Here is a 16033-nt window from a genome sequence, read left to right as displayed (position 1 = left end):
GGAAATATATTTATTTATAAACACTACTATAATAAGTAATGACATGAACGAAAGTATGAAAATAGGCTGTAATAAAGCGGCTCAGGGTGTAAATAAAATTTTAAAATAATTTCCTGAGGTGTTTACTAGCAAAATTGGAAGGGCTGTCGATTATGAAGTGCACTTAGAAGTGAGTGATCCAGAACCAGTAAGACAAAGACCATATCCGCTGTCACCACCGAAGTTAGCGGAACTGAGAAGGATTATTGACCAGTTGTTAGAAGAGGACGTAATAAAACCGAGCGAGTCCAATTATGCGAGCCCTACCTTTTTAGTCAATAAACCAGAAACCAACAAGTCAAGAATGGTGGTAAATTATTCAAAATTAAATAGTAAGTTAAAAATAGTTGAATATCCCATGGGAGATGAATCTGTGTTGTTCCTTATAACCTCTTGCCCATTGTCTAAAACCCTCCCAGTCATATGCAGGCTGGTTGAAAGTATCAGCTTTGATTCTCAAATTTACATCACTGGTAATCAAGACTGCAATCTCATTTTTCATGGCAGTGTAAGCAGCCTCTGATTGTCGATGGTGAAATTCTAAACTTTTCTTGCTATTTCAGCCAACATTATATTTGGGGATTACCTGTCATTATTGAGATGATCACATCTTTACAGATGTCAGTTCGAGGTTTCCTAAAGTTGCAAGTTTTGGGAAATCACTTAGAAAAACCTTTCTATAGAAAGGAAACGACACTTTATTTTGGGGATATTTTTTTTTATTGCAAAAAATAAACTATTTGTATTTAGATCCTGACTACGGTACTGTTTGTCTGATTGCTTCCGGCTGTAGTGGCTTGGTTCTTTAGGAAATGATCTAATATGTAATCTTACTTCATTTCTGTCCGCCCAAGTAAATTTGAAGGTTTTGATTCCCCCTCTTTTATCTTTATAGATGGTATATCCCATCTACTTCTTCTTAACTAATATTTCTACTCTCTTTGAAGACCTTATTCCAAAAATATCCATAAAAACTTTCTTACATACCCGTTTATTTTGTCCTTGGACATCTGATACGGAGTGAGAAAGAGTATGTTCTCGAATACTTTCATCTGGTTGCTTCTTTTAATCGACATCAATTCAATCAGACCGAGAAGGTAGTTCCTTGTCCATTTAAGTCTAAATCATGAAGAGTGGTGAATAGTTTCAACTTCTGTTCAACAGGTATTAGTTTGCAGTCATATCGGCATTTAGAAATTTCCTGAAACAAAAATATTTAAATAGTATAAAACAGACATTTCAAAATCAGTATTCACAAAACACACACTCCCACACACAAAACACTAATTACAAATAATGTAAGTCTTAGAAACTAACAACTTAATTTATGATCAGTTATACGTTTGACATTGATAAACAGTAATAACTGGAAATGTTTATCAAAGCAGTTCGTAGCACTTATTAAATATCACTCCGTATCACCATAAAACTTAGGTAAAGAATATACCAGTTTATTTTAAATTTTAGCATATATTAAGTTTATATAACTAATTGTATTATACAGAGTTCAGGAATAGATACTTAGTACTAAAATTAGAGGATTTAGTACTAGACTAGATCATTTTAATGTATATCAACCACCCATTGGTGTTTAAATTAGGTCGCAAACCCCATTAAAATGTGTTTACAACTTTCCAATTTCCTCGACAAGACTGAACTGTAGCGTGTGTGTAATATAACTGATACGCACCAGAAGTAGTGGAGTTTGTTTTTAACCTTTTGAATCTCTTATCAATACATTCTTAAATAGTACGTACCACAAACATCTTCCGATTAAAAGAATTCGTTTGGATACTAAAGTGTTTGATAGAAACTGGAATTTTAGTTATTGTGGAAGTTGTCAGGGGATTAGAATATGTCCCGGTGTTAATCAATCATTTTAGGCACGGCACCCATTTGTAAAGATATATTACAGTAAAATAAATCAACAAAGTAGTGTAAATCATCTTGAAGTTCTTGTGATTTAGAGTTGGTGATCGAGTTCTTATAAAATCTTTTTTAATAGATTAATTTGGGTTCCGAACATAAGTATGTTTTGCTGAATGATCACATGATGCACATTTAACTGGCCATGTTGTTGATACACAGATTCCACATTGTCAGCGTAGATGAAAGGAGTAGAGAATAGGCTTAGATTAGGTAAAGTGACAGGAATGCCAAATATACAAGCTGAATGACGTTGTCAGAAATCACAGCTGCTAACAACAATCTCTTCTTGGATACGCTGCGTCTGGATTGAGATTTGACATTCTATTGTAGTGAGATGTATGAATGAAAGTTACTGCTAGAGCAGCGCCTGTTTATCTAATCCGCATTCAAAATTGTATTCAACTAATATTAGAATAGGAATATAGTAAAACTTACCAAAAAGTCAAAAAATATATTTTTTGTATTATATTGATTGAAATCTCTACTTATCTTTCTGAATAAAATTATGTATAATATGTACAATTTCAGTTGGTGCAAACATTAAAGAAAATTTCTGCTATAGTAGCACCTATTCTAATACCCATTCAAAAATGTATAAAATTAATGTTAATATATGAATAAAATTATGCTTAAGGATGTTCCTTACCAAAAGGTCAAAACGTGGATATTTGTTTTATATTGATTGATGAATCTACCTATCTTTCTCATTAGAATTATATATAATATGTACAAACTCAGTTCAAACATTTTTTTTTTTCAGAAATCCACTGTAATGGTGAATAAATGACTTAAACGAACTTCGTTTTCAGAAATTTTCCTTTTTTAATACATAATTAAGTTTTTAGAACGTTCTTGCAATATTAAAAAAAAATAACTGGGCTGCTGTGTTTTTTGAAACTATGCCAAGGGTTTGGCATTTTATAACAAATAAAACTTAAATAAAAATAAACTATTTCCAATAATAAACGAATGAAGGGCGTTCGACCCCTTTTGACCATTATTTAATAATGCCTTTGGTTTCTTATTACTTTTGTTATATATACTTTAAATATGTACTTTTATTTCATTATATAACTCTTAATATTTTTTTGACATTTTATATGAGACGTAACAAAACTTCCTGATTCAAAAAAATACTGTTTCTATTGAAGTTTATTTGTGCACTACTTTAATAAGGTTTTATCTCCACCGCAATAATTTTTTACATTAGAATGAGCCACGATTAAAGTACACAATAATTATATAAATTAGCAAATTTCAAACGATAATACTATATAAATATATATATATGTGTGTGTGTGTGTGTGTGTGTGTTCCTCGTAAATAAATATAGAATCTTTCCATACAGAAATATCTGTAAACCGAATCCGGTATCTACCATAATAGGGTCGGTTGGGTACTAATCCACTTTAGTGCACTAAACCTTTGATGAACTGAATCTATGCCACAATTTACCTCTTGGGTAAAATATAAATGGTCTCTTGTAGAAGAGGACAATCACTACTAAAATACTCTCTATCAAAATTATGTGTTTTTCATCTAAGTTCGCGTTCGTACTAACAGTGTGAATTTATTAATATAATGCATGGTACGCGCATAGAAGTATAGGTTCAATGGTTGAGCATTAGCTCGTCAGTTTATTTTCTGATTGAGTTGTTACCTCGAGGGATTTTTTTTCCTGTTTCCATAAATCGTGTTATTTATGATTTATGTCTTCATAGAAAAGGCTACGCTACAACTCAGAGCCTTTCAGGTTTACTAAACCTTTCCTTCCCTCTAACCAACTTTGCAAATCATGAAATCGTGCTTGGTATTGTTTGTGAAACAATTTGTAATTACTCAATTTAAAGTGTCCTTCAAGACATTGTCCTTCAAAATGTAAGTGAATTGACCTCTGTGTCGCGCTCGTTAGTTCGTGGAAGAAACGTGGGCATTCTTCTTTGAATGATGTCATGTCTGTAACATCAGTTGACATTAGAAAGTTGTGAAATTTGTTTAAAGCGTCAGAATTGTTTATTTCTCTGAAAAAGTAAATATTAGAGACAATTATGTTGCAAATTACTTAGGGAGAGGAATGTAGGTAGATTGAACCGTTTATTAATTGTCTGATGAGGATTCCTCCGCCTTAAAAACTGTATTTGAATTTGAGCCCCACAGTGATTTCTCAATAATTAAAGAAGAATGCATTGGTTGTATGTATTGCATTGTATGCGCTTGGCGTATGGGCAAAAGACTGAAACCAAAACGGAGGGAACATTCAGGATGGAACATCTTTATCAGGCAATAATCCCCTCACTGCTTTAGCCATACAGAAAATACAAACTTGCTATGGTATTCCTATCTGGCTTCAACGTAATCTACATAGTTTCAAAGCTAAACAACAAACAGTTTGGACTTACATTCATATCATATCATTCAACGATAAACTAATGAACAAGTTATGTACTAAAGGAGAGCACACATGGAGCAAGTACAACAAATTGTTGGTTTTATAGGAAATCTGTAGCCATACATATAATTTCTATCTTCCAGAATCTAAAATGGACATTGTGAAACGTAAATTTCAAATACTACCTGTTCATAAAATTTTAAAAGTGTCAGAAAGTCACATAATATTTAATGAGTCCTAACAACTTGATCTGGTGCCGCCTCCCTGAGAGAACATTTGTCACACTAAGAACAATAAATAAATTTTGGTAGATCAGAGGACATTATTTAACTTTCTGTAATGAATAATAAGTATAAAGGAGAATGCTAAGTTGTTACTTTGTAATTATACTGAAGGGGAAGTGTTAGAAATAATAAAAGTAGGTATTTCACCAATTGTTATGGCTAAACTGGTATTTTGTGAAAATCCAAAAACATTCGATGACCTGGACAAAATTTGCATTCAGGAACAGAATGTGTTTTATCAGGAGAGAGAAGCATTTATGGTATAAATGACAAAGGTATAAATAAAAAGTTTAGCACAGCCCAGGAAACAATATACAGCAGCACAGGGGACTAGAGAGGCTAGAAAATGCTACGTGTGCGGTAAGTTAGGCTACCTAGCTAAATATTGTTATAAAAATGAGAGAGAAATAGCACCAAAGTTCCAGGATGCAGCCACCGATCCAAAAAACTTGTAAGTTGGTGAAAATGTTTAGACTCACGCAAATTTTCCCCGTTCTTAACTAAATAGATTAAATAATATTAAACGTAGACGTTACATTAAGGTTAATAACACGTTAAGTACCGCATTAAAACATTATGTTGGTTCTAAGGTAGTAAACAATTATAGTGCATTGCCTATAATGAAAGTTGAGTATGGGAAGACATATAATGAAGAGGTATTGATAGACTCTGGCAGTAGCTTGACTTTAATGAGTGAAATGTTTTAAGATAAACTGTAAGAAAATAATTTAGTTACTGATAGTATAGTGACCCAAACCAAGTATTTAAGAGCTGATAACTCGAACATTGAATTAGTGGGTGAATGTAAGATAAACATTAAAATTCAGGACTTTTCATGGAAAGAAAAATTTGTTATTGCTAAGAAACTAGCTTGGAAAGTTATTTTAGGAACTGACTTTATTAAGAATACTGGACTAGTGTTAGACTTAATGAATGACTGTTGTTCCTTTCATTGTAAGCCTAGTGAGGAAATATATTTATTTATAAACACTACTATAATAAGTAATGACATGAACGAAAGTATGAAAATAGGCTGTAATAAAGCGGCTCAGGGTGTAAATAAAATTTTAAAATAATTTCCTGAGGTGTTTACTAGCAAAATTGGAAGGGCTGTCGATTATGAAGTGCACTTAGAAGTGAGTGATCCAGAACCAGTAAGACAAAGACCATATCCGCTGTCACCACCGAAGTTAGCGGAACTGAGAAGGATTATTGACCAGTTGTTAGAAGAGGACGTAATAAAACCGAGCGAGTCCAATTATGCGAGCCCTACCTTTTTAGTCAATAAACCAGAAACCAACAAGTCAAGAATGGTGGTAAATTATTCAAAATTAAATAGTAAGTTAAAAATAGTTGAATATCCCATGGGAGATGAATCTGTGTTGTTCCTTATAACCTCTTGCCCATTGTCTAAAACCCTCCCAGTCATATGCAGGCTGGTTGAAAGTATCAGCTTTGATTCTCAAATTTACATCACTGGTAATCAAGACTGCAATCTCATTTTTCATGGCAGTGTAAGCAGCCTCTGATTGTCGATGGTGAAATTCTAAACTTTTCTTGCTATTTCAGCCAACATTGTATTTGGGGAATTCCTGTCATTATTGAGATGATCACATCTTTACAGATGTCAGTTCGAGGTTTCCTAAAGTTGCAAGTTTTGGGAAATCACTTAGAAAAACCTTTCTATAGAAAGGAAACGACACTTTATTTTGGGGATATTTTTTTTTATTGCAAAAAATAAACTATTTGTATTTAGATCCTGACTACGGTACTGTTTGTCTGATTGCTTCCGGCTGTAGTGGCTTGGTTCTTTAGGAAATGATCTAATATGTAATCTTACTTCATTTCTGTCCGCCCAAGTAAATTTGAAGGTTTTGATTCCCCCTCTTTTATCTTTATAGATGGTATATCCCATCTACTTCTTCTTAACTAATATTTCTACTCTCTTTGAAGACCTTATTCCAAAAATATCCATAAAAACTTTCTTACATACCCGTTTATTTTGTCCTTGGACATCTGATACGGAGTGAGAAAGAGTATGTTCTCGAATACTTTCATCTGGTTGCTTCTTTTAATCGACATCAATTCAATCAGACCGAGAAGGTAGTTCCTTGTCCATTTAAGTCTAAATCATGAAGAGTGGTGAATAGTTTCAACTTCTGTTCAACAGGTATTAGTTTGCAGTCATATCGGCATTTAGAAATTTCCTGAAACAAAAATATTTAAATAGTATAAAACAGACATTTCAAAATCAGTATTCACAAAACACACACTCCCACACACAAAACACTAATTACAAATAATGTAAGTCTTAGAAACTAACAACTTAATTTATGATCAGTTATACGTTTGACATTGATAAACAGTAATAACTGGAAATGTTTATCAAAGCAGTTCGTAGCACTTATTAAATATCACTCCGTATCACCATAAAACTTAGGTAAAGAAAATACCAGTTTATTTTGAATTTTAGCATATATTAAGTTTATATAACTAATTGTATTATACAGAGTTCAGGAATAGATACTTAGTACTAAAATTAGAGGATTTAGTACTAGACTAGATCATTTTAATGTATATCAACCACCCATTGGTGTTTAAATTAGGTCGCAAACCCCATTAAAATGTGTTTACAACTTTCCAATTTCCTCGACAAGACTGAACTGTAGCGTGTGTGTAATATAACTGATACGCACCAGAAGTAGTGGAGTTTGTTTTTAACCTTTTGAATCTCTTATCAATACATTCTTAAATAGTACGTACCACAAACATCTTCCGATTAAAAGAATTCGTTTGGATACTAAAGTGTTTGATAGAAACTGGAATTTTAGTTATTGTGGAAGTTGTCAGGGGATTAGAATATGTCCCGGTGTTAATCAATCATTTTAGGCACGGCACCCATTTGTAAAGATATATTACAGTAAAATAAATCAACAAAGTAGTGTAAATCATCTTGAAGTTCTTGTGATTTAGAGTTGGTGATCGAGTTCTTATAAAATCTTTTTTAATAGATTAATTTGGGTTCCGAACATAAGTATGTTTTGCTGAATGATCACATGATGCACATTTAACTGGCCATGTTGTTGATACACAGATTCCACATTGTCAGCGTAGATGAAAGGAGTAGAGAATAGGCTTAGATTAGGTAAAGTGACAGGAATGCCAAATATACAAGCTGAATGACGTTGTCAGAAATCACAGCTGCTAACAACAATCTCTTCTTGGATACGCTGCGTCTGGATTGAGATTTGACATTCTATTGTAGTGAGATGTATGAATGAAAGTTACTGCTAGAGCAGCGCCTGTTTATCTAATCCGCATTCAAGATTGTATTCAACTAATATTAGAATAGGAATATAGTAAAATTTACCAAAAAGTCAAAAAATATATTTTTGTATTATATTGATTGAAATCTCTACTTATCTTTCTGAATAAAATTATGTATAATATGTACAATTTCAGTTGGTGCAAACATTAAAGAAAATTTCTGCTATAGTAGCACCTATTCTAATACCCATTCAAAAATGTATAAAATTAATGTTAATATATGAATAAAATGATGCTTAAGGATGTTCCTTACCAAAAGGTCAAAACGTGGATATTTGTTTTATATTGATTGATGAATCTACCTATCTTTCTCATTAGAATTATATATAATATGTACAAACTCAGTTCAAACATTTTTTTTTCAGAAATCCACTGTAATGGTGAATAAATGACTTAAACGAACTTCGTTTTCAGAAATTTTCCTTTTTTAATACATAATTAAGTTTTTAGAACGTTCTTGCAATATTAAAAAAAAATAACTGGGCTGCTGTGTTTTTTGAAACTATGCCAAGGGTTTGGCATTTTATAACAAATAAAACTTAAATAAAAATAAACTATTTCCAATAATAAACGAATGAAGGGCGTTCGACCCCTTTTGACCATTATTTAATAATGCCTTTGGTTTCTTATTACTTTTGTTATATATACTTTAAATATGTACTTTTATTTCATTATATAACTCTTAATATTTCTTTGACATTTTATATGAGACGTAACAAAACTTCCTGATTCAAAAAAATACTGTTTCTATTGAAGTTTATTTGTGCACTACTTTAATAAGGTTTTATCTCCACCGCAATAATTTTTTACATTAGAATGAGCCACGATTAAAGTACACAATAATTATATAAATTAGAAAATTTCAAACGATAATACTATATAAATAAATAAATAAATATATATATATATATATATGTATATATAACAAATATATATAATATATTTATTAATATATATTATAATATAATAATATTATATATATATATATGTATATTAATATGTATATATATATATACATATATATAGTATTTTTATTCCTCGTAAACTAATATAGAATCTTTCCATACAGATTTATCTGTATACCATTTTGAGACGTAACAAAACTTCCTGATTTAAAAAAATACTGTTTCTATTGAAGTTTATTTGTGCACTACTTTAACACCTCATGACGTTTTGCGATAATTTTGTCACCTAATGCGCCTATTGGTATACGTCCCGCCTTTAAATAGTTATGCCACATCCTGGCTTGAAGTCGCTGACCTTCAGTGTCTGTATAGTACCCCTCATATTCATTCGCGGAGGCAGTCAATGACATATTTATCTTCACAGGCCTAAAGTTCCTCATCTACATTTAAGGAAGCCAATACAGCCTGACCAATAGTCGTACCTGCCTTAACACACTTTGTCAGCCGTACCGGAAGTAGGCTGTCTGCGGATTTTCAATTCGTATTGATTCTCTTCCTTTTTCAAGAGATACGCGTTCATAGTGTATGCCAATACTAAATTCTAAAGGGGAAATGAAAATTCCATACACTAATTCAATTCTCAAATAATAATTGTAAAATTGTCACGTTCTGACAATCAATTAATTTTCTAATTACACGTCGTTATATTATACCCTCACACAATATCTCCTCTATGTCTAACTACTCATCCCAGTTATACGCCTAAGTCCACGTAACGTTTAATATTTTAAATTAAGAATTCAATAAATTTAGGGTCATTCCATGTCAATTCAACCAGGTCATTTCACCAAACACCTCAGATTTTTATGAAACTTGGTACATTTGTTCTATATATAGAGATTAATAACACCACCAAATTTTAAATTTTTATCTCACATACTTTTTTAGTTATGGCACTCTTAAAGTTTGGGTCGTTTCTCTCAGTTTCCGAGCATTGGATAGTGCCCAGTAAAACGTGTATTAGGATAGAAAAAAAAATTCTCATTCACTTATTTGGCACCCAATCTTGGTGAAATTTTTAAGGTAGGTTTATATAAGTAATAAGGAAGTTAAAAAAATATATAACATAACCCTAAGCTAAGCATAAAATATTATAAAAAAAATATTTTTTTGAACTTTTTACAATTTAAAAAAACGGGAACATGGCTCAGCGTTAAAATTAAATATCTCAAAAAGGGAATGAGATAATCAAGAATTTTTTCCCCCCTAAATTATCTATATGAAATGGGCTTTAATTTAATAAAATAAAAAGTTTTGTGTATTTTCTTCCTTCTATTTATTGATACCATTGAAAGTGACATTATATTACTTACGAGCAATGTGAAGTTCGCCTGGTTTCAATAAATGGGTATAGCTTGTTAAACAAGGATAAATTACATTTTTATGTTTGGAAATCATAATTCACCCTTTCACTGTACTTATTTTAAGGCTTTGAAAGTTAATGAACCATTAGCTTTTCAATTAATTTTATGCACTCTGGTGAGAATTGATATATTCTTCCAGTCGAGGTGTGTGGAGGCTCAACCACTGCAAGGATGTGTGGAATCGGCACATCACATATATCATCTCGTTTTTGGCCAGTAAAATGAGGGGATGGTCCTGCTGGATGAAGAAATTTTACTGTAGCGTCTCCATCTTCCTTGGCAACATTTGTTATTATCCCAAAGATTGTCGTATTTACAAGCAATGTAGCGTGAGGGGTACAAATCTTCTTCTCTTACATTTAAGGCCAACCCTCTCCTTAAATTGTACGTTAGGCTAGGATGTTTCATCAGTACTAATTCGCCTTGCTTCTAATGTTCCTGAAGAGTCCAAGGGTCTAAAGTTGTGAAAAACTTCTGGTACCTGGAAGAGTATTAAGGTTTTCAAAACGTGTTTCCAAGCTGTCGGCGAACATCATCTGCTGATTCCTTTTGAAATGAAATGGAAATTTATTTTGGATATGTTTGATTTACAAAAACTTGTAAAAGGTAGCTGCTGTTTTAGTAATTTGATCTTGAAGAGGCCTTTGAAGACTTGCTTTTCTCGCCAACCTTTTAACAGTTCCCCCAATACCGTCACATTCAGTTTTGCCGTGGCTTGTAGCAAAGAAAAGACCATTGGCCTTTAATTTTGAAGTCTTTTTCATGAAGTGAAAGGTTCATGAAGTTGTATTTGTTCTTGTACTGTCCGGCGCAAACCGTCACTGTAATAGTGAACATCCGTGACATTTGGGATAATTTTCCTTGACATACTCAAACAGGGTTTCTTGTATTTTATAAACCACACAAACATCATGATTTAAGTCATCGGAGATTACACAATGTGATGAGACTATTTTTTTCCTCGTCAACACACATGGTTAATAATTACTGGATGAACATACAGGAGTCTGAGGTCCAATGATAACCCTGCACCTCATCTTGAATCACAAATGAGAAATTCTCACTAAAGTCCATTGATATAATGGCTTCGTTTGGCGCACAGTTATCCTTTAAGCTTTTAAAATAGCTGGACTGGCTTTTTGCAATATAAGAATGAGGGATCAGTTTTTTCTATTTTTTTTGTTGCCAACTCGTCAACAAATTCATCAATAGTTGAAGTTTGTGTTATCATCTGTGTCCTGTCTGTAGCTACCCACTGTTTGAATTCTATTCTATCATCTTCTTCATAGTTTTCAAACTTTGCTTGTAAGAATGTTGTCAGATTGTCTTTTGAGGGACATGTTTCACATCGCCTTAAACATGCAGTTTTGAGTTGGATTTTTCACATAAAAGAAGATTTTGTAGATCTCTTCCAGTTGTGCTGCATGTATTAAGAAGCAACACATTTTGATGATAGTACACACACAAACAGAGTGTGTTTCCACTAGCACCAGCCAGAACACACCATTTGGGACGAAGGAGTACAAAACTTGGAGAACCCTACTTTTATGTCAGGATGTTCCCTTTTGAAGTTTGCAAATATTTCATTGAGGTTACTTAAAATTAATCTTTTTCCTTCTCATATTTTTTTCTTTCCCAGGCTTACTACATCTTTCATACCTGGCAAAACTCTTGATTGCTCGTCGCTTTGATAAAAATTTGTGACCAACTCCACAACTTCAGGACTGAGTTTTCTTTCCTCTTCTTGGTTCAGGTTCAGCCAAAAGTCCTTTTTCTTTGTACAATTTTTGTGCCTGTCTAGCAGAATAATCAACACTTCAAAGGCATCTTTGATTTTTGTTCTCGACCAATTCAGTGGATGCTGGAATCGTTAATAGTTGTATTTTCTTTTTTGATGAAAGTTTATTTACTTCACTTTTTATATTCTCAACAAGCAGGTCCATTTCATCTGCTTTTTGTTCAGCTGTTTTTTTTGCAATTTAGGTATTTTTGGTGGCAACTGAACATCTAAAACTGTTTCAATTTTCTTTTTTACATTTTGATGCAGTTTTTTCTAATTTATTTTGTGCATGACCAATTTTTTGGAGTTTTCATTCAACGCATGTAATTTAAGAGGTGAACAACCAATATCCGTTAAAGAGGAATTTAGAGAATCAATAGCCTCTTCTTTTTGTAACTGAGTTTTCAGTTTCAGTCGGCAGTGTAAAAAAAGATCATCATCATGTGATTCTTCTTCACAGTCATTTGGAGTAGAGAATATATTTTTAGAGCAATTGGTGCACAACTTTTCCCCTGGTTTTACCTTTAAACCTTTTGTGATACAGGCCTGACTTTGCTGAATAATTACAACTCTTAAGCCATTTTTAATGGTTTCTTATGTTTTTTTAAAAGGATCACAACAGACTTTTTGGAGGAATTCGTACTTGGTCAAAAATAAACTCTTATGATGCAAACAAATGTTAATTATTTCCTTATCATCTAATTCACTTCTTATTTTAATCAAGTTGAGATTTTCTTCAGACAAATCACTAACATTTTCTAGCCCTTTTTTTGTAACATAAGTTAATTTGTGGCATTCTGTCAGTTTTTAATAGCCCTATACTACACTTATTGTCCATTTCTAATTGATTTTAAAAGCAGGTTAAATTTCTCTTCTTTACAAATGCATCATAAAACAACGAAAATTTCAAAAATTAAGTTCAAAAATTTGATCTATACAAGTATATGGAATATCATTAATCTTTGTATTAATATTAGGTTTTTTTAAAGATTGGCACCTTAGTTAAAAACTCAATTCAACACTCAGACACACACACTAACACAATATCATAAATCCAAAGAAAGGTAAACACCACTTTATAAACCACCACACAGCTTATAACACTGTTACCTCTTGGGACACTAGTAACAGACTGGCTCATAACTGTCAGATACACTGCCTAGAAAAGCAGCCTGTCATGACATGAAAACCTCGTGTTGCAACTGCCCAGATTAGGAGGTAGAATATCTGCCTGTTTTATTTCTGTAGTCTAATCTATTTAAACATGAATGTTGACATTGAACTTAGGTACAGTACTGTGTTAAACTAAGCTTCTATATAAATATTATAATAATTATAATGTTTATATAGAACATTATAATTATTAAAATGTTAAATTAAAATTATTAAAAATTTTATTTAATTTTTCATTAACAATCTGTAGCCCATTGAGACTGGTACAACCTCGCTTTGATTGTAATTAATATATTGTAACTTGCAATGGCCTTAGTTATATAAACAAATATATAAAAAAAGTTCAAAAAATATTTTTTTTTATAATATTTTATGCTTAGCTTAGGGTTATGTTATATATTTGTTTAACTTCCTTATACTTATATAAACCTACCTTGAAAATTTCACCAAGATTGGGTGCCAAATAAGTGAATGAGAATTTTTTTTTCTATCCTAATACACGTTTTTACTGGGCACTATCCAATGCTCGGAAACTGAGAAACGACCAAACTTTAAAGTGCCATAACTAAAAAAGTATGTGAGATAAAAATTTAAAATTTGGTGGTGTTATTAATCTCTATATATAGAACAAAATGTACCAAGTTTCATAAAAATCTGAGGTGTTTGGTGAAAAAATTATTTTTTTTCTGGTTGAATTGATGTGGAATGACCCTTTATTTCCTGATTTATGAATAAACTTTTAAGTCAATAACAAGTTCTAATATTGAATTAGAGTCACTAAGTTATTCCTCACACACCGCCATAGGCACCCTACAGTAATCAGTAAAGTCCGAAAATTTCCTTAGGTCAAAATATTGAATTAAATTCCGAGTTTATCGTAAAATAGCTAGTTATCACTTATTAAATCGGTGGGAAATGAAAATTCCATACACTAATTCAATTCTCAAATAATAATTGTAAAATTGTCACGTTCTGACAATCAATTAATTTTCTAATTACACGTCGTTATATTATACCCTCACACAATATCTCCTTTATGTCTAACTACTCATCCCAGTTATACGCCTAAGTCCACGTAACGTTTAATATTTTAAATTAAGAATTCAATAAATTTAGTTCCTGATTTATGAATAAACTTTTAAGTCAATAACAAGTTCTAATATTGAATTAGAGTCACTAAGTTATTCCTCACACCGCCATAGGCACCCCTACAGTAATCAGTAAAGTCCGAAAATTTCCTTAGGTCAAAATATCGAATTAAATTCCGAGTTTATCGTAAAACAGCTAGTTATCACTTATTAAATCGGTAACCGTTTAATCCTAATTTTCCTTGTGATTCTATTACTTACGTTGTAAGTTCATACTATCGCAATCAATAATAAATATCAACACAAACAATAGTTCTTAATTTCTGTAGTATGTCAAATGCGCTGGCATCTTTTGACCTGACATAGATAATTGGCCACAATGCGACTCTATAATTTTCAGAGTCGATGTCTCAAGTTATTATTATTCTATTGTTTTTTATTAATTTGACATTAAATTCAATCAATCAATTATAATTATCAGCCATTTTCAATGACGCCCAGACAGCTTCCAACGCACTTTAACACATTAAGTATTGTTATTCTAATATGAGTTCATACTAATACTAGGTTAGTTTAAAAAGATTCTATTATATACTAAACAAGTTAGGGTTATAATGAAAGTACTGTTAACTAATAATAAGTAGCAGTCAACGTGGACTGTCAGGCTTCCCTGCATTTATGATAGTCTGAACTGATGCCTAGATCAATGCATCACTATCAAATTTAAATACATTTTCAAAATATGCTTTAATTCAAATTGATAATGTATTACCAGATTATGTTCAAATTTAAACTCATTGATTAATATCTGTGCCCTTCCTCTACAAATATAGAAAATAAATTAGAGTAGAAAAACTATTAATTATCTGCTAGCTTAGGTTAAGCGTAATATTAACCACCTGGAATCGCTGATGACCCGTAGTCCCATCTCCACAGCGTTTCTCAGCTCGTAGGACTCGCAGAAACGTGGAAACAATTTAATCACAGACTTTTGAACAGTACCACACAGCTGACACCACTTGTAACGGACGAGACGCGACTTTGGAAATAAGAATCAGAAGACTAGTTGGCCGCAACAAATCTGATTTAATTTAATCTTTGACCATTATTAAAATACTATTTACATTCTTTTAACAGTAATTTTAAATTATATTAAAAACTCATCACCGAAACAGTAGGTTAAGAATTTAAGATTTTAGAGGGAAGGGCAAACACGGACCGACGCATTACGTTCGAGTACCGGCGATAAACTCCCCCCACGCACATACCTTCGCTACAGACGTTGTTAAAATGGCGGACGAGACTCCGTACGGTGCTGCTCCCAAACGATTTACTTGGGCGTAACAGAGTCTAGAAACGATACAGCTTGGCCAGACACAGGCTGGAGTCAGCTGAATCAGCGAATTTCTCAGCCAGCTGCAGCCAGAGCTGCCACGGGTATAGGGCCACTTCCGCTTAACAACTCAGTTGAGATCAACTAGAACATTGCGAGCAACTATTACTTGGACTTATATCTCTGTAAATAAATATATAATGATCACTATTCCTTATTTCCTTTTAATAATTTAGGTGACGGTAGATGTTAGGAACAATAGTTGGTAATACTGCAATATAAATACTGTAGTACTTCACTGGACAATAATAATACTGACCTCGCAGTGTCAATTGGTTAAGGGCTTTCCTAATAGGGCGTCA

General features: G+C 32.3%; 1 long non-coding RNA gene across 1 annotated transcript in view; it reads right to left on the bottom strand.

The window, feature by feature from the left end:
* Window positions 1–15538, bottom strand: part of LOC124369865 — a 34935-nt gene extending 19397 nt beyond the window's left edge. The window contains exons 1-3 of the long non-coding RNA XR_006923120.1: window positions 15238–15538; window positions 6635–6848; window positions 1027–1240 (exon numbers count right to left, since the gene is read on the bottom strand). This is a non-coding gene — a long non-coding RNA (uncharacterized LOC124369865). The remainder of the gene's footprint in view (window positions 1–1026; window positions 1241–6634; window positions 6849–15237) is intronic.
* Window positions 15539–16033: the final 495 nt, after the last annotated feature.

Source organism: Homalodisca vitripennis, chromosome X (assembly GCF_021130785.1).
Source record: "Homalodisca vitripennis isolate AUS2020 chromosome X, UT_GWSS_2.1, whole genome shotgun sequence".
NCBI classification, from domain to species: domain Eukaryota; kingdom Metazoa; phylum Arthropoda; class Insecta; order Hemiptera; family Cicadellidae; genus Homalodisca; species Homalodisca vitripennis.
This window is presented reverse-complemented; position numbering and strand designations above follow the sequence as displayed.